Raw genomic sequence first — 25,264 nt, 5'->3', positions numbered from 1 at the left:
ATCCATTGTTCCACAGGGTACACTCCCTACTATCTCCTGTTTGGCCGACAAGGAAAGTTACCGTCAGATATGGTCTTGGATGTCGAGGTGCCAGACACCATCAATCCCCTGCCAAAGATTGAGTGGGTGAGTGACCACCAACGTCGCCTGGCTGAAGCGAACGAGATTGTGGAAAATCGGATGGAAGATGCTAGTCAAAAGCAACAGGCAGATTTTGACAAGAATGCCCGTGCAAAGCCATTCCAAATTGGACACTGTGTATGGCTGAAAAACAACCATCGCACCAGCAAGTTAGACAGCAAGTGGGAGAAAGAACCATACACTGTAAAGTCTATCCCATATCCAGGTACTGATGTCTACAAGATTGAGCGAGAGGGCCGAGATCCTCAAGTTGTACATCGCAACAGGCTTAAACCCTACCAGAAGGAAGACAGACCTACAGAACCACAGTCGACTGAAGAACTTCCTACAGCTGGAGAAGCCCCACAGCCCACAGAGGAATCTCCTCCAACAAAAGATTCTCACCCCTCCAAAGTTGAGCCGATGTTCCGTCCTTTTGATTGGTTTCTCAAGCCATGGATGTCCGTGTTCATCCCCAGTGTTGTTCCTGCAATGAATACCATCCCACCGCCTTTGGCAACAGAGTCCAGACCTCATCCGGAAGAATCCATGGACCATGAGGTTGTGACAGAAGAGCCCCCTGAGAAGATCCGAGAGAGTTACCAGAGGTAAGATGCCAGCCAGGTATCAGGATTGAACTATTATGAAACTCTCGTACTGCGTTTGTTAGTCAGTGTTCATCCATTCAATTGGCTGACTAAAGCTGAAGAGAGACCAAGAATATTTGCCTCTGCTACGTCCCAGATGGGCCTAAGCCCCCATGTTTCCCGTTTAGTGCCGGACTATGGACACTACCCCAGTTACGTTGATTGATTGATCTACGACCCTGTTCCCCTTCTAGAAGAGTCGTCGTCCCCTTACCTACACCTTTGTGCCTTTAAAGATTTAAAGGACTTATAAATGTTTTCCGTATATTTGTACATGTCATGTTTTACAGGTCCACAGACGCCGAGGACGGCTTTCTTCAAAGAGCGGGTGTATGCAGTGTCCCAGATACACTGCAGCAATGTACTGTGATTTCTGACATTGTATGGAAAAATATGTGTTTAAAACTGTTCCTTTAAGGCTGGGCTGAAGGGAGGAGTCAAGGCGGATCCCTTGTCGATTTTGAATCAGTTAGTTAGTGCTGAGAGAGTCAAGTAGCGGTTGGAGTGGGTAGTAGTTCCTGTGTAGGAGAAACCCTGCAGCTCTGAGGAGAAAATCCAGTTTAGAGATCTTGGATCAAACCTGGAAAAACACACACAACTAATCCAGCTGTGTAATTACCACAGAGAGCAAATCCAGCTCAAGAGAGAATCAAAGGAGGAAATTCAGAAGGAATCCTCTTCCTTGTCTCCTCACCTGCCAGCCTGCAGCCATTGCATCTGTACCCTGCCAAACCTGAAGTAAAGGACCGTAAGTTACTATTTACAAGTTATTCAACTGTCTCCTGTGTATTCACTCTGCACCCACATTACCAACAAGGGCACCCCAAATACCATCATACCGGGAGGCTGTACAACAGGGTGTGCCCCAGGGGGAAACTACAAATACCACCATCTACATTCACCATACAGTGCAGACCCCCTCCATTTTCCCTGTAACGACTCCGCAGTGAGTACTTGAAGGCCCAGCCAATGTGTCCCTATACCGCCTCGCACTACCCCATCACCACCGGGCCGTTGCACTATTAATGGCATCTAGAAAAAAGAATGCAACTATTGGGCGGGATAACTACTATTTGGGTAATAAATAGGCAGTTTTACTATCTACACCCATCACACATTAATTATAGTCTTCCATATTGAAGTTGTTATGAAAAAACACCATACCAAGAGCATTCTTACACCCACATCTAAAATTATACATCCTAACTTTTGAGGATAAAAATTACGTTGGGAGCTTTGGATGGTGCCTCAGTGCCTATATTATCCCTTGATAACAGACTCAGCCACAATGCTATCATAACTTCCACAGCCAAAGTAGTAGAGTGGAATAAAAACAACTAGAGGATCGGGAGAACCTTCAGTAGGCCCAGTTCTGACACAATAATGGAGTCTGGTCATATTAACCTCTTCACACGCTGCGCCGCAACTGTACGTCCTGGAGAGGGTTTGCTTCCTGCATCAGGACGTACAGTTGCGGAGTAGTTCCCGGCACACACTGTCTTAATGGACAGTGTCCGGGAACCGGGAGGTCAGCTGTCCCCAACAGCTGACACTCCAGTCTTGCTGGTCAGCGGACCATCGCCGCTGATTTCGGCAATTAACCCCATAAATGCGGCGACAGATTGCGTTCGCCATATTTAAGGGGATTGAAGCACATCGGCAGCCCCCATGAAGTGATTGTGGGGGCTGCCGCTGCCTGTTCTTGGCAATCTGAGGCCAGACAATGACCTCCGGTTTGCAATGTACGGAAGCCTCAGAGGAGCAGCCTCAGGCCGGTCCTCCTAGGTTTCCTGTCAGTGTGACTGTCACGTCACAATAACAGTTAGAATACATTACACTACGTTGGTAGTGTAATGTACTCTAGCAGCGATCAAAGCTGCAAGTCCAAATGTCCCCTAGTGGGACAAGTAAAAAAAGGTAATAATAATGTTTTTAAAAAAAGTGTAAAATAAAAGTTATAAGTTATATAAACCAAAAATTTTTTTTTTCCTATAATAAGACTTTCATTATAGGAAAAAAATGAACACATTAAAAAAAGTACACATATTTGGTATCGCCGCGTTTGTAACGACCCAAATTATAAAACTATAATGTTATTTTACCCGCACCATGATCACCCCAAAAAAAAAATCAATAAAAAACGACACCACAATCGCTATTTTTTGGTCACCACCCCTCCCAAAATAGAGAATAAAAAGTGATCAAAAAGTCACATGTACCCGAAAATAGTATCGATAAAAGCTACAACCCGTCCCACAACAAACAAGCCCTTACACAGCTTTTTTTACTAAAAAATAAAAAAGTTATGGCTCTCAGAATGTGGTGACAGAAAATAAATTATTTTATAAAAAAAGTGATTTTATTGCGCAAACGCCACAAAACATAAAAAAAACTATATACATATGGTATCGCCGTAATCGTACCGACCCGCAAAATAAAGTAAAATTGTCATTTATAGCACACGGTGAACGCTGCAAAAAATGAACTAAAAAACATTGTCAGAATTGCTTGTTTTTGGTCACCTGGCTTGCAAAAAAATTGAATAAAAAGTGATAAAAAAAATCGCATGTACCCCAAAATGGTACAAATGAAAACTACAGATTGTCCCGCGACAAATAAGCCCTCACACAGCTCCGGTGGAGAAAAAATAAAAAAGTTCTGGCTCCCAGACTATGGCGATGCAAAATGTGCACAGTGTTCCAAAATCTGATAAGATTGGGTGCCATTTATCAGTGCGACACCGGCCACATATCTATGAATTATTATTTATTTACTGCATTATTATACCCTCTTATTATGCCCCTGATGTACTCCGCACATATTACATATGCCCCCACATTATAAACTGAAATACCAGTAAAACCCCAAGCAGAACTACTACCAAGCAAAATCTGCACTCCAAAAGCAATATGGCGTCCCTCCCTTCTGAGCCCTGCAGCGTGCCCAAACAGCAGTTTGCGCCCACATATATGGCATCGCCATACCCGGCAGAACCCGCTTAACGTTTTATGAGGTATTTGTCTTCAGTGGCACAAACTGGGCACGACATATTATGCACCAAAATGGCATACCAGTGGAAAATTGCAATATTCACACCATCCGCTGTGCATTAACCCCTTTGCGCACTATGACTTAATAGCACGTCATGGTGCAGGGGTTGATGTATGGAGCGGGATCACGTGCTGAGCCCGCTCCATACGCTGCGGGTGTCAGCTGTGTATTACAGCTGACACCCAGGACTAACGGACAGGAACAGCGATCGTGCGGTTACAGAAGCCTATAAAAATAACAATATACTGCAATACATTAGTATTGCAGTATATTGTACCAGCGATCCAATGATCGCTGGTTCAAGTCCCCTAAGGGGACTAATAAAATGTGTAGAAGAATTAAAGTTGTTAGTAGTGAGAAAGAAAAAAGTTTAAAGTTAAAAAAAAAACCCTGTTCCCATTTTTCTTCTAAGGTAATGTAAAAAAAACTAAACAAAATTGGTATTGCTACGTCCGTAAAAGGCCGAACTATTACAATACACCATTATTTAACTCACATGGTGAACACCGTAAAAAAATGAAATACAACTTATGGATCACTTTTTTGTTTTATAAATTCTTTTATTTTCATTTTGTTATTTTGTATCACAAAACGTTCAAAGTATACACAACATAGTTCGAAAATGGCAATGCAAAACATTCAACAGGTCACAGGTCAGTTATCTGCATCACATGAGTGCATGGGTTCACCTGAGAGTACCATATCGCTGGAAACAAATATTTAAGGAATCTCCAATATGCACCCTGAACCCGCAGCCGTGCATGGTATTCCAGAAGCGAGCATGAGAACAGTAAGAGGAAGAAAGAAAAGCAGAGACAGTAAGAGGGAGAGGAAAAACGGGGAGGAGGGGGGGGGGAGAGCTGACCTGACACACCGGATCTAGGTGTGAATTCACGAGGCCATGATGGTCTTATATTCCGCAGTTGTTTGAAATCGGATCCATTCACGCCATGTTTTGAGGAAGGAGGCATGGGTCCCCTTCATTGATGCCGTGAGGTCCTCCATTCTCATGATCTCCTGAATCTTGCCGAACCACATGCCCACTGTCGGGGGACAGGACTGTCTCCACAGTGCAGGAACACACGCCCTAGCCGCGTTCACCAGGTGTCGAACTACCGAGCGTCTATACGAAGACAGGGGGACCTCACACAAATGGAGCAGGAAAAGGCCCGGGGATCGTGGGAGGGGGAAATCCGTAAATTTTGAGGAAATGCGCCACACCTCGGACCAGAACCTAGTCAGGAGTGGGCAGTCCCAGAAACTATGCATGATCGTACCCACATGGTCCCCACATCTCCAGCATAATGGCGAGGCCGGCGGGATCATTGCATGCAATCTGGAAGGCACCCTATACCAACGGGACAGAATCTTGAACCCTGCCTCCTGAAATCTACTGGCCATTGAGGACTTATGCGTCATGGTGAACAGGCATTCCTGTTGTTCAGGGGTAAATGTCTCACCCAAGTCCCTCTCCCAGCTTAGCAGGTAAGGGGGTGGAGGCAAATTGGAGGGTGAGATCAAGAGTGTGGACAACTAGTGACGGATCGTGCCCGTGCCTGTACGTAAGAGTTCAAACGAGGAGCAGTCTCATAGTTGTGCTCCAGGATGGTCTAATGATGCCAGGAAATGTCGCAACTGGGTAACCTGCCATGCCGAGAAAGGGACCGGATCCGACAGAGACCGTATTTGAGCGCTCGACATCCACCTCCCATCCTGCTGAAAATGTATAGCCTGTCCCTTACCCGCCCTCAACCATACTTGAAATGGGCCACTATCAAGTCCCGGTGGAAAGGCAGGATTGCCTAAGATCGGAAATAGCGGGGAGGGGGACGGCGAGAAATCCACCCGAGGAAACACCCATGCTGCGACTGCGAGGGTGGGGCCTATTGTCGGGTGTGTCCGTGTGACCAGGGGAACATGTCCACCCAACCAAGGTAGTGCCTGCAAGGGGATTGTCATAAAAGCCTGTTCCATAGATACCCATTCTTTTATCCCGCCGTGCCGGAACCAGTCTAAGATTCGTGCCAAGTGGGAGGCGTGGTGATAGGAGACAAAGTCCGGTAGACCAATGCCCCCCTCCCTCTTTACACGAAAAAGCAAGGCTCGGGCGATACGTGCCGGTTTCCCTGCCCATATGAATTTGTGCACAAGGGACAGCAGGGATTGAAAGAACGGGCGTGGGATATGTATCGGTAGGGCCTGTAGGAGATACAGAATCCGTGGTAAAATGTTCATTTTAAAAATTGCACATCTACCAAACCAGGTGAAAGTGCCCGACGTCCAAGAGTCCAGGTCCGCCTTTATACGTTGAAAAAGCAAGGGAAAGTTCACCGCATAAAGGCGAGATAGATCACTGGGAAGTCGGACTCCCAGGTATTTAAGTGAGTCCCTTGCCCACTTGAAAGAAAAGGACTCCGACAGGTCAGGTTCTAGAGTCTGTGGTAACGAGATGTTAAGAGCCTCTGACTTCTGGTAGTTTATTTTGAAGTTGGATAATCTCGAGTATTTACTCAACTCCGCCATCAGGTTGGGCAAGGAAATTCTAGGGGCTGTGAGGAAGAACAGTAGATCGTCCGCGTAGGCGGCAACCTTATGGGATCTGCCTCCCAGGTCCAAGCCTGTAATGTCTGGGTTGGAGCAGATATGGCACAACAAGGGTTCCAGGCATAAAATAAAGATCAGTGGAGATAAGGGGCAGCCTTGTCGTGTACCGTTGGTGATCCTAAATGAGGATGAGAGGTGCCCATTGACCTTGACCTGAGCTGACGGGGAGGAGTAGAGACCGGAGATCCAGGACATCATATGAGTCCCTATTCCTATATGTCGTAAAGTGGCCAACATAAAGTCCCAGCTGACCCTGTCGAAAGCCTTTTCCGCGTCCGTTGACAAAAAACAAGTGGGGAGTGACGAGATTGCCGCCTGGTACATTAAATTAATTGCCCGCGTGGTGTTATCTCTCGCTTCCCGTAAGGGCATAAAACCCACTTGGTCGGTATGTATCATGTTATGAAGGAGCGGAGACAGCCGATATGCCAGAATCTTCACAAAGAGTTTCAAATCTACATCCAGTAGAGAAATAGGACGATAACTCTGGCATAGGGATGGGTACTTCCCCTCCTTGGGTATGACCGTGATGTGCGCCCTCAACGTATCCCCAGGGATGGAACCCCCCTGGTGAGCGAATTAAATGCCCGGATGAAATGAGGTGTGAGCACTCTCAGTAGGTCTTATAGTATGGCAGGGACAGGACGTCCGGTCCCAGGGCCTTCCCCCGTGGGTGAGTCTTTCAGTGCCCATGACAACTCCTCTGGGGAGATGGGGGCCTCTAAGGCCGCAATATCGTCCAATGGGATGGATTTCATCCCGGAGGATCAAAGATACTCCTCGATCTTCTCCAGTTGGCTACCGCTGTCCTGTGAGGAGGGTGCCTTTGGGAGGTTATAGAGAGAGTGATAATAAGCACGGAAGGTCTCTGAAATGTCGTGTGGGAGTTGCAGTCGTTCATTGTGAGTGCCTAGGATGTGTGGGACGTATGTACGCGAGCGGGTTTTCCGGAGGGCACGGGCAAGGGCCAAGGTCCTACTGGGTTTATTACTGAATTCGTAAAAATGTCGTCTACATTTAACTAGGGTGGCTTCGCCTTGGCAAGACAGAGTGAACGTACCTGTCCCCTCAATTGCCCCAGTGCTTCCCCTAATAACCGGTCCTGTGATACCTTATGTGACTGTTCCAGTCCGTGTATGCGGGACAGTAGGTCTCTAAGGTGGGCTGTCTGCTCCTTCTTAAGTTTGTCTCCCATTCGTATAAGGGACCCGCACCTCGCATATACAAAAAGGATCCATCCCCGGTGTGTCGTTTTTGTCAAAGTATTCTACCAGTTCTCGGCGTACATCGGAGACCACTGTCGTATCCTGCAGAAGCGACTCGTTCAGTCGCCACTGCCAAGAGTGAGGGTGGGCCATTGGACGAGCTAAGGTGAGGGTAATAACGGCATGGTCAGATATCGTTATGTCATCTATTGAGGATGATGTAAGGCTAGGGAGATGTGCATGATGCAGGAAAAAGTAATTTAACCTAGAGTAGGAATTGTGGGGTGCCGAGTAGTACGTGTAGTCCTTGACTGAGGGATGCAAAACCCGCCACGCGTCAATAAGTTGGTGTTCATGCAGCAGTCGTCGTATACGACGATGCGCTGCCCTGAGTAGGGAGGAGTGCCCTCGTGATGTGTCTAAGACGGGGTCTAGGGTGACATTTAAATCCCCCCCCCAGGACTAGGGTGCCTTCCAGAAAGCCATCCAGAGCCCTTAAAACTCTGTCCAGGTAGGCCACCTGTAAACCTACAAAGAACCTCAAAACAGGGTAAAGCGAAAAGTAGAATCCCCAATATGACTCAGAAGCAACCTACAAAGCGCAAAAGCGCAAGGGGACATAACATCCCAATAGAATATAAAGATAACTACCATGAATAGTAAAAAATATACATCTTTATTAATACATAGCGATACATGGTATTACAATAATAAATAAAGCAAAAGTGAAGGATCATATATAAGGAGAAATAGCAGTCAGGTACAGATGACAACATACCATAGGGGAAACAAGAGACAACCAAACTCTGAAACACGTCCCAATACTGCACATACCATACACACAAGTATCGTATAGTGCCAAAAAGGTATACAAAGTGTATGTATGTGAGGCTATATCTATGACAGAAATGCTGCCCGTTGCAAAGTGTGCATAACAAATGCCCGCTGCAGATCAACGGCGCAGAAACAGGCAAAAGAAACAGATATATGCCAAAATAATTATGTGGAAACGAATATACCTGTGGACATGATGGCAGCACGGGACGTGGAGAGATGGCACAGGAACGCCTCGACACGCGTTTCGCCTGTAACCGGCTTCGTCACGAGGCTGATCATTTTTAAAAAATGGGGGTTTTTTATATATTAGCAGCAAGTGACTGATTCATTGGTGGCACCTGTGGAATGCACGTCCAAAGTGGCGCTCAGAAGCCATGATGCAGACACTGCATCAACAGGAAGCGCCAGGATGTCCACGTCGTGACGATGCGTCTCAAAAGCTGAAACGCACGTCACCATGGTAACGTGAACACACAAGAGGCACTCCGGGATGCAGTGCCCACAGCGCATGCGCCAATGAGCGTCTGTGCAAATAGAGCACAGAGACCATCAAGAAATCGATGGACGTCTGATGTACATACATTTAATACGTTTTTTATTTTTAATTTTATATCTCAGTATTAATAAATATAATAAATAGAGACATCAATATAAAAAGTATATATATATATATATATATATATATATATATATAATACAGAAAGGAACCCATACATAAAATAAACAAAACGGATAATAAATGAAATAAAAAACATATATGAATACAATATCTAGATTAATACATAATAGATCAATTTGAAATTTCATATAATTCATAAAATATACATAATAAATATATAAACAAACAAACAGAATATAAATATATGCAAAAAGTGACACAATAAATGAATATGTGTAATTAGTAACAACAATATAGAGGAGTGTATTGTTAACACAATAAAGAAGAATTATGAAATATAGAAAGTGATACAAAATAATAAATATATAATAAGATAAAAGAAAGAAAGATAAAAAATGATAAATAATAAAAAATAATAAAGTAATAAGTAAAATAAAAAATAATGAAGAATAACAAGTGTAGGGATGCAGGTGAGACATAAATAAATAATGAAATACATACAAGTGCTTGAAAATATAAGAACTATGATAACACATGAAAAAAGGCGTTAATAAGTGACAAAGTAAACATATATAATGCATACATAAATAGAGAGTTCACATTCGAAAATACAAATAAATAATACAAATAGTTGTAAACGAAAAACAAAAAACAGAAACAAAAAAAAACAAACAAAAAAAAAAACACCAAAAAACAAAACAAAGAACAAAAACAAACACAAAAAACAAAAACAAACAAAACACAAATGAACAGACAAAAAACACACAGATATACAAAAACAAACACAAAAAAAAAAAACAAAAAAAAAAACAGCAACTCTAAGCAGCATGTCCAGGACTGATGGTCACTAGCAATCTTCATAAAGGTGGACGTACATCTCACAGGATAAATAGAGACACCAATAGAACCAGAAACACTAGAATATAACAAAAATAAGATTAGAATATTGACAATACATAAGCAATCCCCCAAAACTAAAATTCGCGCTGCTTATAACAATCATAGAAAAGGTTTAAAGCTAGTGGCCTCATTAAGGCCAAAAGGTGTGGTGGTATTTAGCAGAGTGATCCACTTCATTTCTTTTTTCAGGAGGGCTTTACGGATATCACCACCCCTACAACCCAAATTGTCCCGGTCAATGCCCCGAAATCTTATACCACTAGGGTCACAGGAGTGATATTGATGGAAAGGTCTAGCAATCGGCTGTAGTTGGTCAACATCTTTGGTGTTGTTTGCTGTACGGATCTTACTAACGTGTTCAAGTACACGTGTCTTAAAGGGCCTGCTAGTCATTCCTATATAAATCAAATCACAGGGGCATGTTGCAAAGTAAATCACAGCCTCCGTTTTGCAGGTTATGTTGAACACAATCTTGTATTCCCGATCTTTTTTGGAGTCATAGAAGGAGGATGAGCGTATGATAAATTTGCAGGTAGCACAGCTTCCGCAATTAAATGATCCCCAGGGTGGACCTCTACTACCAAAAGGGCTTATTTGAGTCTTGGAAATATAATGACTAGAGGTCAAAAGATCACGCAGATTTTTGGATCTCCTCCAAGTAATAGAGGGATATTTAGACAGGCAGGTGGCTAGATCAAGATCCGTGAGAAGGGGTGCAAAACTCGCCACGCGTCAATAAGTTGGTTTTCATGCAGCAGTCGTCGTATACGACGATGCGCTGCCCTGGGTAGGGAGGAGTGCCCTCGTGATGTGTCTAAAACGGGGTCTAGGGTGACATTTAAATCCCCCCCCAGGACTAGGGTGCCTTCCAGAAAGCCATCCAGAGCCCTCAAAACTCTGTCCAGGTAGGCCACCTGACCAGAGTTAGGAAGATACTATGAGGCCAGTGTGTACAGTACATTATCCAACTTACCCTTCACGAAAATGTACCGTCCCGCTTCATCTGTGCAGGTGTCCACGTGTTCCCATTGAAGGGAATGGGAGACCAGGATGGAGACTCCCTTGGCCTTGGAGTCAGGGGATGCACTATGATACCCATCGGGGTAGTTAGCGTCTGTGAGCTTCGGGATGCAGTCTGCCCGGAAGTGAGTTTCCTGCAGAAAGGCCACGTGCGCTTTTCTTTTCCACAGAAGACGGAGAATGGAGGACCTCTTTTCCGGAACATTCAAACCTTGTGCATTTAGGGAGACAACGGTAATGTGAGACATGGTAGTGGAGATTTTAGGAATGGTCAGAAGGGGAGGGAAAGGGAAAGGAGAAGAAGAAAAAGAGAAAGAAGAAAAAGAACGAGCTCCTACACCGGAGCGTCAGAACCTAATGTGTCAAAAGCAAGCTCTCTAAAGTCGGAGTACAATACCTCTCCACTACTCAACGTGAGCTGTGTCGCCCGCAGAAGGCCCTCAAACACTACACAGCTACACGGAACCCTAATAGGGAACAAGGAAAGACCGGAGTGTGGTAACAGCGTGTCAGCAATTAAAGTGTCAACTAGATATTTCAATTAAACTAAAGTGCCTTGAAGCCCCGGACTCACCCTATCAATAGTTAACATTCCCAGCACTTGATGACACAGATTAGGCAGGTGAAACAGTTAGAACATTTAAACCAGTTAAATCATGTCCCGACAGGTGAGAACCGTCCCGCCCCCCAGACCCACAGTAGTTCAACTGGCTATATGGCAGTACCAGCAATGTGTTCCTGACAGTCTTCCAAGAACCCTATGGGAAGAAAAAGAAAAGGAAAGGCGAAAAGGAGTACAGGAAAAAGTCCACATAAAAGGTTTCGGCGAACATTCAGTCCCGCCGTGTCGAACGTCGTCCAGAGGGATGGGGGTCAACGGGCCCTGGCCCACGGTCTCTGCATGGATGTCGACGTTCCGAGGGTCGGAGTTCGGGTGGCTCCGCTCCTGGTCGGGTCGGAGGACGGGACCCATAATCCTGATACGGGCCTCCTCTGGGAGCGAATGGTGCCAGCGGTTCGGTCCAGTCTGGTAGCCGCACTGGTGGGGTCTCCAAGAACCTGAATGCCTCCTCCAGGTCGTCAGGGGAGTGGACTGCAAATGACATTCCCTGCTTGCGGAGGATGATGTGGAAGGCGTGTCCCCACCTGTATGTTGTTCTGCGCATAGCGAGTGTCAATCTGGATACATCTGGCAGGACGGTGATGTCGGTACCGTTGTAAGGGACAGCCCCTTTTTCCCAAGCTCTTCGGGTAATCTCCTATTTCTGCTTGTAGAAATGCAGTCTACATATAACATCCCTGGGTCGGTTGCCATCTCCATTCCGGGGACCCATCAGTCTGTGAACTCTGTCCATCTCTATGGGCATATCCCGCGGGCGCTCCAGGAGCTTGTTGAAAATGTGAGTCACAGCATCGTAAAATCCATGTGAGGGTACAGACTCGGACAAACCCCTCAGTTTCAAGTTATTCCGCCGCCCCCTGTTCTCGACATCATCCAAGTGTGGGAAGAGGTCTCAGAGTTGCGTAGCTTGGGTAGCCAAGGACTGAGAAAGGACCGATATGTCCAGAGAAGCGACGGAATGCTGGCGCTCCAACGTGTCTGCCCGCTCGGCCAGGGCACGTACATCTTGTGTGACCTCACCAATGGCACTGTTGTGTTTCTCCTCTAGCCGTGCGAGGCGGAGGTCCAAGTCCGTTTTAGGGTATGTTCACACGAGGGCGTCCGTAACAGCTGAAATTACGGGGATGTTTCAGCCTGAAACATCCCCGTAATTTCAGCCGTAACGGCATATGCAGGCGCTTGAACGCCGCGTTCATTACGGACGTAATTGGCGCTGCTATTCATTGGAGTCAATGAAGAACGGCTCCAATTACGGCCAAATAAGTGACAGGTCACTTCTTTGACGCGGGCGTCTATTTACGCGCCGTCATTTGACAGCGGCGCGTAAAATACGCCTCGTGTGAACAGACAAACGTCTGCCCATTGCTTTCAATGGGCAGATGTTTGTCAGCGCTATTGAGGCGCTATTTTCGGACGTAATTCGGGGCAAAAACGCCTGAATTACGTCCGTAATTAGTGCGTGTGAACATACCCTTAGTGGACAATACCCTGACCATCTCCTAATGTTCTGCCAGGGTCCATTCCATGGAGAGCGGGGGGCCTGAGTACTGGCCTGCGTGATGATCCCCTGTGTGCACTGGCGGGGTGGGGGAAGGGGTCTCCCGGAAAATGACCGGCAGTCCCTGGCTCTGCTGGCTGTCTGGCGCGGTTGCTGGCCTCTGAGCTGGTGTTTTTAGTGGCGCCTCATACACCCTGCCCATCGGTGCCAAGTTAGGGGCCCCGCGTCCGGGAACAGGCTGGTGCTGAATATGGAGGACGGGGGTTGCCTATGTCGGGGCCTGTGGAGGTGGCCCTGTGATTTCTGCCCCACACTGACCTCTGTCTGCCGGCTGCATCTCTCCTCCAGGGCCTCTAGTGCAGGCGCCGATCTGTAGCTGGCCGGAGGGGGAGGAAGGCGGGGTGTGTCCACGCGGCGACGGTGGAGGCTGGATGCGGCCTACTGGAGGGAACGAGGAGGACCGCTGTGGGGTGCTTTCCTGTGTGGACCGGAGAAACCGGCCGATAGACGGAGTGCCCGAGGTGTCCGGGAGGTGCCGACGATGTTTCCCCCTGGTCATGCTGGTTCAGGCGGCTAGTAAGTATGCCCTGTCGGGCGATTTTCAGCGGGGTGAGTCCGGAATATGCAATCACACGCGTCCTCACACCGCCATGCCTAAGCCACGCCACCATGGATCACTTTTTATGTACCAAAAAATGGTACCAGTAAAAACTACAGCTCGTCCCGCAAAAAATAAGACCTCCCACTGCTCAATCAACCGAAAAATAAAAAAGTTACGGCTCTCAGAATGTGGTGAAACAAAACAATTTTTATTTTAACAATTAGATTTTTCTTTGTAAAAGTAGTATAATATTAAAAAAAAACATAAATTTGGTATCAGCATAATTGTATTGAGCCGCAGAATAAAGTAAAGTTTTTGTTTTTACCGCACGGCGAAAGCTGTGAAAACGAAAACCCCGAAAAGTGGAATCAGATTTTTTTCCTATATCAGCCCGCAAATTTTTTTTTTTTCAGTTTCCCAGTACATTTTATGCCACTTTAAATGGTGTCAATAGAAACTACAGCTCCTCCCGCAAGAAATAAGCTCTCACACCACTCTATTGACGGAAAAAATAAAAAAGTTATGGCTCTTGGAAGGCGGGGAGTGAAAAACGAAAATAAGAAAGCAAAAAAAGATCTGTCCTGAAAGGGTTAATTCATTTCTAATGAAAAAAAAATTATGACCCCATGTGTGGTATTTCCGTACTTGGGAGAAATTGCTTTACAAAAATTGGTTGTTTTTTTCTCCTTTATCCCTTTTGAAAATGAGAAAATTCAACATTTTAGTGGAAAAAAATCGTAATATTCATTTTCGCGGCCTAATTCTAATAAATTCTGCAAAAGACCCGTGGGGTCTAAATGGTCGCTATACCCCTAGAAAAATTCCTTGAGGGGTGTTTCCAAAATGGGGTAACTTGGGGGGTTTCCACTGTTTTGGTCCCTCCAGTGCATTGCAAACGCGAAATGGCACCGAAAACAATTCCAGCAAAATCTGTGCTCCAAAATCCAAATGGCGCTCCTTCCCTTCTGAGCCCTGCTGTGGGTCCAATCAGCAGTTTATTACCACATATGGGGTATTGCCGTAATCGGGAGACATTGCTTTACAAATGTTATTCTTCGTTATTCCTTGTAAATATTTAAAATTTCTATGTTTTTTCAGAAAAACAGTAGATTTTCATTTTTACAGACTAATTCCAATATATTTAGCGAAAAACCTGTGCAAGCACTGCTTCCCTTTCATTCCTTATCTCAGTGGTTCCCAACTGGGGTGCCGCGAGAACCATCCAGGGGTGCCGCGACACTCCGCTCATCCACTGCTCCGCCCCCGACGTTGTAGTAGACGTGACGCGAGCACGTCTGTTACGAGTACCGCCCACTGCTTCCTACTAGAAGCCTGACGGAGGGAGAGGAGCCATTAACGCTGGGCAGGGTAAGTATTTTTTTTAATTTAGTTTAGCAATTGTGTGAGAAATAGAGCCAGGGGAATGCTGGTAGTTGTAGTCCCCTCTTATACCTCCTTCCTGTAATGTCCTCGGATATCCCATAATAACAGTCTAGACATGCTGATAGTTGTAGTTCTCTCCGCTTATACATCCTCCTGTAATGTCCTCTGATATCCCATAATAACATCATGGACATGCTGGTAGTTGTAGTTCTCTCCTCTTATACCTCCTCCTGTAATGTCCTCTGATATCCCATAATAACATCCTGGACATGCTGTTAGTTGTAGTTCTCTCCTCTTCTACCTCCTCCCTGTAATGTCTCTGATATCTCATAATAACAGTCTGGACATGCTGGGCGTTGTATTCTTCTCCTTTTATACCTTCTTCCTGTAATGTCCTCTGATATCCCATAATAACATCCTGGACCTGCTGGTAGTTGTAGTTGTCTCCTCCTATACCTCCTTCCTGTAATGTCCTCTGATATCCCATAATAACAGTCTAGACATGCTGGTAGTTGTAGTTCTCTCCGCTTATACATCCTCCTGTAATGTCCTCTGATATCCCATAATAACATCCTGGACATGCTGGTAGTTATAGTTCTCTCCTCTTCTACCTCCTCCCATAATCTCCTCTGATATCCCATAATAACAGCCTGGACATGCTGGTAGTTGTAGTTCTCTCCTCTTATACCTCCTTCTTGTAATGTCCTCTGATATCCCATAATAACAGCCTGGACATGCTGGTAGTTGTAGTTCTCTCCTCTTATACCTCCTTCCTGTAATGTCCTCTGATATCCCATAATAACAGCCTAGACATGCTGGTAGTTGTAGTTCTCTCCTCTTATACCTCCTCCTGTAATGTCCTCTGATATACCATAACAACAGCCTGGACATGCTGGGAGTTGTAGTCCTCTCCTCTTATACCTCCTCCTGTAATGTCCTCTGATATCACATAATAACAGTCTGGACATGCTGGTAGTTGTAGTTCTTTCCTCTTATACCTCCTCCCTGTAATGTTCTCTGATATCCTATAACAGTCTGGACATGCTGGGAGTTGTAGTCTTCTCCTCTTATACCTCCTTCCTGTAATGTCCTCTGATATCCCATAATAATAATAATAATAATAATAATAATAATAATAATAACAACAGTGTGGACATGCTGGTAGTTGTAGTTCTCTACTCTTATATCTCCTCCTATAATGTCCTCTGATATCCCATAATAACAGTCTGGACATGCTGGTAGTTGTAGTTCTCTCCTCTTATACCGCCTCCTGTAATGTCCTCTGATATACCATAATAACAGTCTGGACATGCTGGTAGTTGTAGTTCTCTCCTCTTATACCTCCTCCCTGTAATGTCCTCTGATATCACATAACAGTCTGGACATGCTGGTAGTTGTAGTTCTCTCCTCTTATACCTCCTTCCTGTAATGTCCGCTGATATCCCATAATAACAGCCTGGACATGCTGGTAGTTGTAGTTCTCGCCTCTTATACCTCCTTCCTGTAATGTCCGCTGATATCCCATAATAACAGCCTGGACATGCTGGTAGTTGGAGTTCTCTCCTCTTATACCTCCTCCTGTAATGTCCTCTGATATACCATAATAACAGCCTGGACATGCTGGAAGTTGTAGTCCTCTCCTCTTATATCTCCTCCTGTAATGTCCTCTGATATCACATAACAGTCTGGACATGCTGGGAGTTGTAGTCCTCTCCTCTTATACCGCCTCCTGTAATGTCCTCTGATATCCAATAATAACATCCTGGACATGCTGGTAGTTGTAGTTCTCTCCTCTTATACCTCCTCCCTGTATTGACCTCTGATATCGCATAACAGTCTGGACATGCTGGTAGTTGTAGTTCTCTCCTCTTATACCTCCTCCTGTAATGTCCTCTGATATACCATAACAACAGCCTGGACATGCTGGGAGTTGTAGTCCTCTCCTCTTATACCTCCTCCTGTAATGTCCTCTGATATCACATAATAACAGTCTGGACATGCTGGTAGTTGTAGTTCTTTCCTCTTATACCTCCTCCCTGTAATGTTCTCTGATATCCTATAATAACAGTCTGGACATGCTGGGAGTTGTAGTCTTCTCCTCTTATACCTCCTTCCTGTAATGTCCTCTGATATCCCATAATAATAATAATAATAATAATAATAATAATAATAATAATAATAATAACAACAACAGTGTGGACATGCTGGTAGTTGTAGTTCTCTCCTCTTATATCTCCTCCGGTAATGTCCTCTGATATCCCATAATAACAGTCTGGACATGCTGGTAGTTGTAGTTCTCTCCTCTTATACCTCCTCCCTGTAATGTCCTCTGATATCACATAACAGTCTGGACATGCTGGTAGTTGTAGTTCTCTCCTCTTATACCTCCTCCTGTAATGTCCTCTGATATCCCATAATAACATCATGGACATGCTGGTAGTTGTAGTTCTCTCCTCTTATACCTCCTCCTGTAATGTCCTCTGATATCCCATAATAACAGCCTGGACATGCTGGTAGTTGTAGTTCTCGCCTCTTATACCTCCTTCCTGTAATGTCCGCTGATATCCCATAATAACAGCCTGGACATGCTGGTAGTTGTAGTTCTCTCCTCTTATACCTCCTCCTGTAATGTTCTCTGATATACCATAATAACAGCCTGGACATGCTGGAAGTTGTAGTCCTCTCCTCTTATATCTCTTCCTGTAATGTCCTCTGATATCACATAACAGTCTGGACATGCTGGGAGTTGTAGTCCTCTCCTCTTATACCGCCTCCTGTAATGTCCTCTGATATCCCATAATAACATCCTGGACATGCTGGTAGTTGTAGTTCTCTCCTCTTATACCTCCTCCCTGTATTGACCTCTGATATCACATAACAGTCTGGACATGCTGGTAGTTGTAGTCCTCTCCTCTCTTACTTCCTCCCTGTAATGTCCTCTGATATCCCATAATAACAGTCTGGACATGCTGGGAGTTGTAGTCCTCTCCTCTCTTACTTCCTCCCTGTAATGTCCATTGATATCACATAATAACAGCCTGGACATGCTGGAAGTTGTTGTTCTTATACCTCCTTATTTATTCCTTCCCTAGGAGTAAGCACACTTTCTCTCTGTGGTGGTCACTTTACTAGAGGGGCAGATGGTCATTTTACAGGGGGGGGGATTATACTGGGGGGTTGAGGCTGATGGTCACTTTACTGGAGGGGGGTTATGGTCTCTTTACTGAGGGGTCATTATACTGTGAGTGGGGGGCTGATGGTCATTTTACTGTGAGTGGGGGGCTGATGGTCATTTTACTGTGAGTGGGGGGTGATGGTCATTTTACTGTGAGTTGGGGGCTGATGGCCATTTTAGGCTATGTTCACACGGGGTATTTTGCCGAGTTTTTTGACGCGGAAACCGCGTCGCAAAACTCGGCAGAAACGGCCCGAGAACGCCTCCCATTGATTTCAATGGGAGGCGTCGGCGTCTTTTTCCCGCGAGCAGTAAAACTGCCTCGCGGGAAAAAGAAGCGACATGCCCTATCTTCGGGCGCTTCCGCCTCTGACCTCCCATTGACTTCAATGGGAGGCAGGAGAAAGCGTATATCTCGCTGTTTTATGCCCGCGGCGCTCAATGGCCGCGGGCGAAAAACGGCGCGATAATTGCCGCGAAAATCGGCATGCAGGGAGAGGAATATCTGCCTCAAAGTTCCAAACGGAATTTGGAGGCAGATATTCCTCCCCCAAAATACTCAGTGTGAACATAGCCTTACTGTGAGTTGGGGGCTGATGGCCATTTTACTGTGAGTTGGGGGCTGATGGTCATTTTACTGTGAGTGGGGGGCTGATGGTCATTTTACTGTGAGTTGGGGGCTGATGGTCATTTTACTGAGTGGGGGGCTGATTATTTTAATGTGAGTAGGGGGCTGATGGTAATTTTACTGTGAGTTAGGGGCTGATGGTCATTTTACTGTGAGTGGGGACTGATTATTTTAATGTGAGTGGGGGGCTGATGGTCATTTTACTGTGAGTTGGGGGCTGATGGTAAATTTACTGTGAGTGGGGTGCTGATGGTCTTCAAGTGGTTTCCGCCTCTGACCTCCCATTGAAATTAATAGGAGGCAGAAAATACCTGCGGCGCTCGTTTGGTGCTTTTTTGTGTGCTGTTTTTGCATTCGCTTCAATGGCTTAAAAAAATTTGGGCAAAAAACACTGCAAAAAAAAAAAAAAGTCAAACAACGCTGTCAATTCAAAATCTGCCTCAGAATTCCTAAAGGAATTTTGAGGCAGATTTTTAGTTTCTGCCTCACAAAAAAAACACTGTGTGAACATACCCTAAGAGTGTAGTGTTTGTTTTTAGCCATTTTTTGTCGTTTTATAAACCATTTTTGGTAGGGGTGCCCTGAGAATTATTTTTTTTCCTGGGGTGCCTCGAGCCTGAAAAGGTTGGGAAACTCTGCCTTATCTGCTCGTACTGTGAATCACCGACACTGTTGTAGCGGTGGTGGTTCACAGTACTACAGCCTTCTACCATTCACTTCAATGGGAGAGGGCTGTAGTACTGTGAACCGTCGTTACAAGCGTGTTGGTGATTCACAGTACAAGCAAATAAGGAACGCCATACAGCGCCCACCCCCTGCAGGGAACGCCATACAGCGTCCCGTCCCCGTCCCCCCCAAAAAAAATGCGACCTACAGTGTTGTTGTGTCCTACAAATAACATGCATCCCCTATCCACAGGATAGGGGATACATGTGCGATCGCTGGCATTGATAGGGAGAACGGGGGACTGAAAGTCCCCTGAAGTTCTCCATGACTAACCTCTGACTTCCGGCGTCTGTGTCGGCAGCTCAATAAAAATGAAAGGAGCGCTGGTCACGCATGCGCACAAGTGCGACCGGCGCTCCATTCATTTCTACAGAGAAGCCGACACAGAACCCGGAAGTCCGAGGTTTGTGATGGAGAACTTCAGGGGACTTTCAGTCCCCCGTTCTCCCTATCGCTGCCAGCGATCACACATGTATCCCCTGTCCTGTGGATAGGGGATACATGTCTTTTGTTTAATGGCAGAGCGGGGAGATACCTCCCTGCTCTGCCGTAGTGATCAGTGGCGTCCCGCTGTAGCAGCTATAGCGGCTGCTAGCGGAGCCTGCGGCCATGGTGGGGGCCCGTGCCGGCGGGCGACACGGGCCCACTCATGCCGCGGGCCCCGTAGCAGCCGCTACTGCTGCTACGGCAGTAGTTACGCCACTGGCTGGGTTGTCAGTACTTGCAAAGTACTGGCTCTGCACAGTACCATACTAATCGTTGAAGCCATGCCCCATAACAGTGCCAGCCAAAGTACCTCCATAAAAGAGCCAGACACAGTAAAACACTTTCTACATGTTCCCACCCTGCTCTGACCTCCACTATCAGTAAGACACATGTGAGCTGTCAATCAGCTGCTTCCCTTATGTAAATTGATGTTTCTTTATCAGAGATCTACAAAGGAGGACAGAAGTATTCTTTGACAGATGGCTCTACTAAGATAGAAGAAAATAGTCCTGGGACAGCAGGATATTACCAGCAATCCACTGAATCTGGGAATGTTGGGAGTCCTGCCTAAACCGCTTCAAAACTGCCATGCAAAAGAGCTGCAATGTGTGTATGTAAACATATATATCTTCATATCACCTAAACTCAGTTTTAATGCTAAGTATATCACACACAGTTTTAATAGTTTATTGTGCAGTTTCTGGCTTAGTTTTTTGAGGGAAACACAGGAGAGGACAAAAAAGAAAGTGGATGCATCAGTCATTTCTTTAAGGGTATGTTCACACGCTTAACAAAAAAACGGCTGTAAATACGGAGCTGTTTTCAAGGGAAAACAGCCCCTGATTTTCAGCCGTTTTTTAAGCAACTTGCGTTTTTTTTGCGGCCATTTTTGGAGCTGTTTTTCTATTGAGTCAATGAAAAACGGCTCCAAAAACAGCTCAAGAAGTGACATGCACTTGTTTTTACGAGGCGTTTTTTTACGCGGCCATCTTTAAAAAGGACTGCGTAAAAAGAAACGCCCCGTGGGAACGAAACAGCTTTTTTCCCATTGAAATCCATGGGCAAATGTTCGGAGGCGTTCAGCCCCCGCATTTTTAGCCGTTTTTCAGGGTGTTTACGGCCCGAAAAACGGCTGAAAATAGCCCGTGTGAACATACCCTAAACTGTTCCTTTCCTTTAGATACACTTCTGGCTTAGGCCAAGAAAAAAACTGAGACAAAAACTGCATCAAAACTGTGTGTGATCCAGGCCTGATGATATTTTGGAGACAGTATACAATTTGTGTAAGGCCTCATTTACACGAACGTATTATACGCGCGTGCGACGCGCGTGCTTTGCACGCATGTCGTACGCACCTATATTAGTCAATGGGGCAGTTTAGACGATGCGTGAATTGCGCTCAGCGCGTGTGCGCAGAAAAAAACTCACATGTTCTATAATCGTGCGTTTTTCGCGCACTCACGCACCCATTGAAGTCAATGGGTGCGTGAAAACCACGCATGCCGCACGGAAGCACTTCCGTGCGAACTGCGTGATTCGCGCAAGAGCTGTCAAACTCCTGAATGTAAACAGAAAAGCACCACGTGCTTTTCTGTTTACAAACATCCAAACGGAGTGTCAAATTCGAGATGAGCGCACCGAACTTCACCGGGTTCGGCCAAACTCGTTTTGACCGAAACCGGTAAAAAATGTTCGGGTACGCGACGTCAGGAGACAGTCACTGTCCACGGTGCTGAAAGCGTTAAACTGGTTCAGCACCATGGACAGTGACTTCCGCTCCGAAAATCCATGAACCTGTAAAAAAAAAAAGACGTTCTGACTTACCGATAACTCCGGTCCGACCTCCCGGGATGACAGTTCAGTCAAAGTGACAGCTGCAGCCAATCACAGGCCAAGCACAGGCTGCAGCCAATCACAGGCCAAGCACAGGCTGCAGCCAATCACAGGCTGCAGCGGTCTCATGGACTGCGGCGTCATCCTGGGAGGTGGGGCCGGATGACAAGAGAGGGACGCGTCACCAAGGCAACGGCCGGGAGCCCGGACTGGGGGAAGCAGGAAGTTCTTGGTAAGTATGAAAGTCTTTTTTTATTCACAGGTTGGTGTATATTGTGTTCGGCATTCACTGTCGAGGGTGCTGAAAGAGTTACTGCCGATCAGTTAGCTCTTTCAGCACCTTGGACAGTGACGGGCGTCGACTAGCCTCATCTCTATGATGGCGGCTGCGCGAAAATCACGCAGCCGCGCATCATACACGGATGACACACGGAGCTGCCAAGTGCCTTTTGCGCGCGCAAAACGCAGCGTTTTTTGCACGCGCAAAACGCACACGCTCGTGTAAATGAGGCCTAAAAGAGATACGTGTTAAATACTGTTGCATTGTACAGGTCTTCAATAATCTTTATACTATGATTCATTTTTGTATATGTCTGATCTTTGATTATTTTTTTTTGTATTACACCGTAAAATGTTAATCAAACTTTTGCCAAATTTAAAATAAAAGTCATAAAGGTGGACCGCTGTGATTTCAGCCTCCAGATTTATTCCTACTTCTATAGTGAGTCAGTATCTCCCTCTTATTGTTCTGTAGTTTCTTTCTGCTCCTCACAAGAATCTGCTTCACAATTACTTTCAGATAAAGTTTCTATTCAAATTGCCATATGGCTGGAAGGCTAGAAGTGACCCCGCTGAGACCATTGACAAAAGCCGTCTGTTTCTATGGCATCCGCTTGAGCTGGTGGATCCAGATCAGACAAGGAAACTCAAGACGCTAGCCGATCACAGTGTCAGGTTTATGTTTCACTGTTTCATTCATCGCTTCAGTAACTACAGAATTTAGATTTGTTCTGAAATCTTGTGCTTCTTTCCTCCTCTGCTCTACAAGTTATAAAATACCCATTGCCAAACAGTAGGTGCTATATGTGCTGCGTAATATGTTGGCGCTAAATAAATAAAGATTATTATATGTATCCAAATATCATTCTATTTTCCCTCCAAATACAGACTATATTGTATATTGTGTTGTGATTTTTAGTTCCATGGCCATTTGGTGAGAAGTGTGAAATCCCAACAGAGGAGAGTGCTGTAGACCCTCTGGTTAAACATTAACATCAGAACATGTCTACCTCAGTAACAGTTTGTTATCATTGAAAGCCCATTGTTGTGCTAATGATGGGAGCCAGCCTTCAGTATTTGTGGGGGCTGTGGTGGGAGGTAAATCTTTAGATTAGTGTTCCTGGCAGACTTTGAACAGACAAATAATGTGGGCTGTCTTATTGCCGGCAGAGAGACCTGCAAGACCAGGAAGTGGATTCACAAATTCTGGAAAAAGATTAAATTTTTATTAAAAAAAAGTTAACACTTTAAGTGAATCAATGGCTAATTCTGTGCGTCTATGAAAAGGAATCTTGGTTCTTTCCTAAAATGAGACAATGGGTGAAATAATTCCACGGTAAGACTTATCTTTCAGAAACCTATCCATTTTATATATTCTAATAGGGCTACAGCTAATCTGAATGATCAGGACTCCTACATTTCTTTACACAGAAAAAAATGTAGAACACAAAGCATAGACTGGACAGGACAAATAGTATACACACCAGACGGATTCATACAGGGGTGGGTTTCAAATTTGTAACAACAGGTTCTCTGTTTTGCCGATAAAGGGGGGGGGGGGGTGTCGCGGTGTTTCGTGCCATGCAAAATTACTCTAATACTCCATACAATATTTCAAATATGTCCTATATTAAAGTGGAGTCTAAATGAAATAATTCCCTTTCCAGAGTATTTAAAGAGACTCTGTCACCACATTATAAGTGCCCTATCTCCTACATAAGGAGATGGGCGCTGTAATGTAGGTGACAGTAATGCTTTTTATTTAAAAAAAATGATCTATTTTCACAACGTTAGGAGCGATTTTGGTTTATGCTAATGAGTGTATTAATGCCCAAGTGGGTGTATTTTTACTTTCGACCAAGTGGGCGTTGTACAGAGGAGTGCATGACGCTGACCAATCGGCATCATGCACTCCTCTCCATTCATTTACACTGCACTAGAGATATAGTTATATCACTATGTGCAGCCACATACCCAAACCCTAACATTACTACAGTGTCCTGATAGTGAATACACATGAAATCCAGCCTGGACGTCATGTGTACTCAGAATCCTGACACTTCTGACTCTTTTTTTGTGAGATTCCGGCAAGTGAAACCAAATCTCGTTTAGCTCCGAGATCTCGCGAGATTTCGTATCCGTTGCTGGAATCTCACAAAAAAGATTCAGAAGTGTCAGGGTTCTGAGTACACATGACGTCCAGGCTGGATGGTCATGTGTATTCATTATCAGGACACTGTAGTAATGTTAGGGTTTGTGTATGTAGCTGCACATAGTGATATATCTATATCGCTAGTGCAGTGTAAATGAATGGAGAGGAGTGCATGATGCCGATTGGTCAGCGTCATGCACTCCTCTGTACAACGCCCACTTGGTCGAAAGTAAAAGTACGCCCACTTGGGCATTAAGAAAGCTCATTAGCATAAACTTAAATCGCTCCTAACATTGTGAAAAAAGATCGTTTTTTTTAAATAAAAAGCATTACTGTGACCTACATTACAGCGCCAATCTTCTTATGTAGGAGATAGGACACTTATAATGTGGTGACAGAGTCTCTTTAAATATTCTGGAAAGGGAATTATTTCATTTAGACTCCTTTTTTTTTTGTTGTTTACGGCTTACTCCATGCGGGTTAAATAATTATATATTGTAAGAATTCTGACTTTTAAAACTGTATTTTACAAATTTTACCTTTTTTATTAGTCCCCCTAGTTGACTTCAACCAGTGATCGCTGGATCGCTTGCACTATATACTGCAATACTAATGTATTGCAGTATATCGTCTTTCTGACAGGCTTCTATTAAGCCCTGCCAAAGATGGCAGACCTGGGGGCCCTCATTAGGCCCCCAGGCTGTCATAGCAACCATTGCTACCCCACGATTGCATTGCGGGGGGAGCGATGAGCTTCTAGAGGGGGTCACCCCCCTCTTTCTAACGATTTAAATGTTGCGGTTGCTATTGACCACCGAATTTAACGAGTTAAATGAGCGGGATCGCGCTCGAGTGAAGTGTCGGCTGTAACATACAGC

At 45.2% G+C, this 25,264-nt stretch overlaps 1 long non-coding RNA gene across 1 annotated transcript; it reads left to right on the top strand.

Annotated features, from left to right (window-relative positions):
* The first annotated feature begins 1,283 nt into the window (after positions 1 to 1,283).
* LOC142760833 (uncharacterized) lies at positions 1,284 to 23,027 on the top strand. The gene is made up of 3 exons (XR_012883420.1): positions 1,284 to 1,515; positions 20,566 to 20,732; positions 22,755 to 23,027. It is a non-coding gene; the product is annotated as an uncharacterized LOC142760833 (long non-coding RNA).
* Positions 23,028 to 25,264: the final 2,237 nt, after the last annotated feature.

Source organism: Rhinoderma darwinii, chromosome 4 (assembly GCF_050947455.1).
Source record: "Rhinoderma darwinii isolate aRhiDar2 chromosome 4, aRhiDar2.hap1, whole genome shotgun sequence".
In the NCBI taxonomy this organism is placed as follows: Eukaryota; Metazoa; Chordata; class Amphibia; order Anura; family Rhinodermatidae; genus Rhinoderma; species Rhinoderma darwinii.
This window is presented reverse-complemented; position numbering and strand designations above follow the sequence as displayed.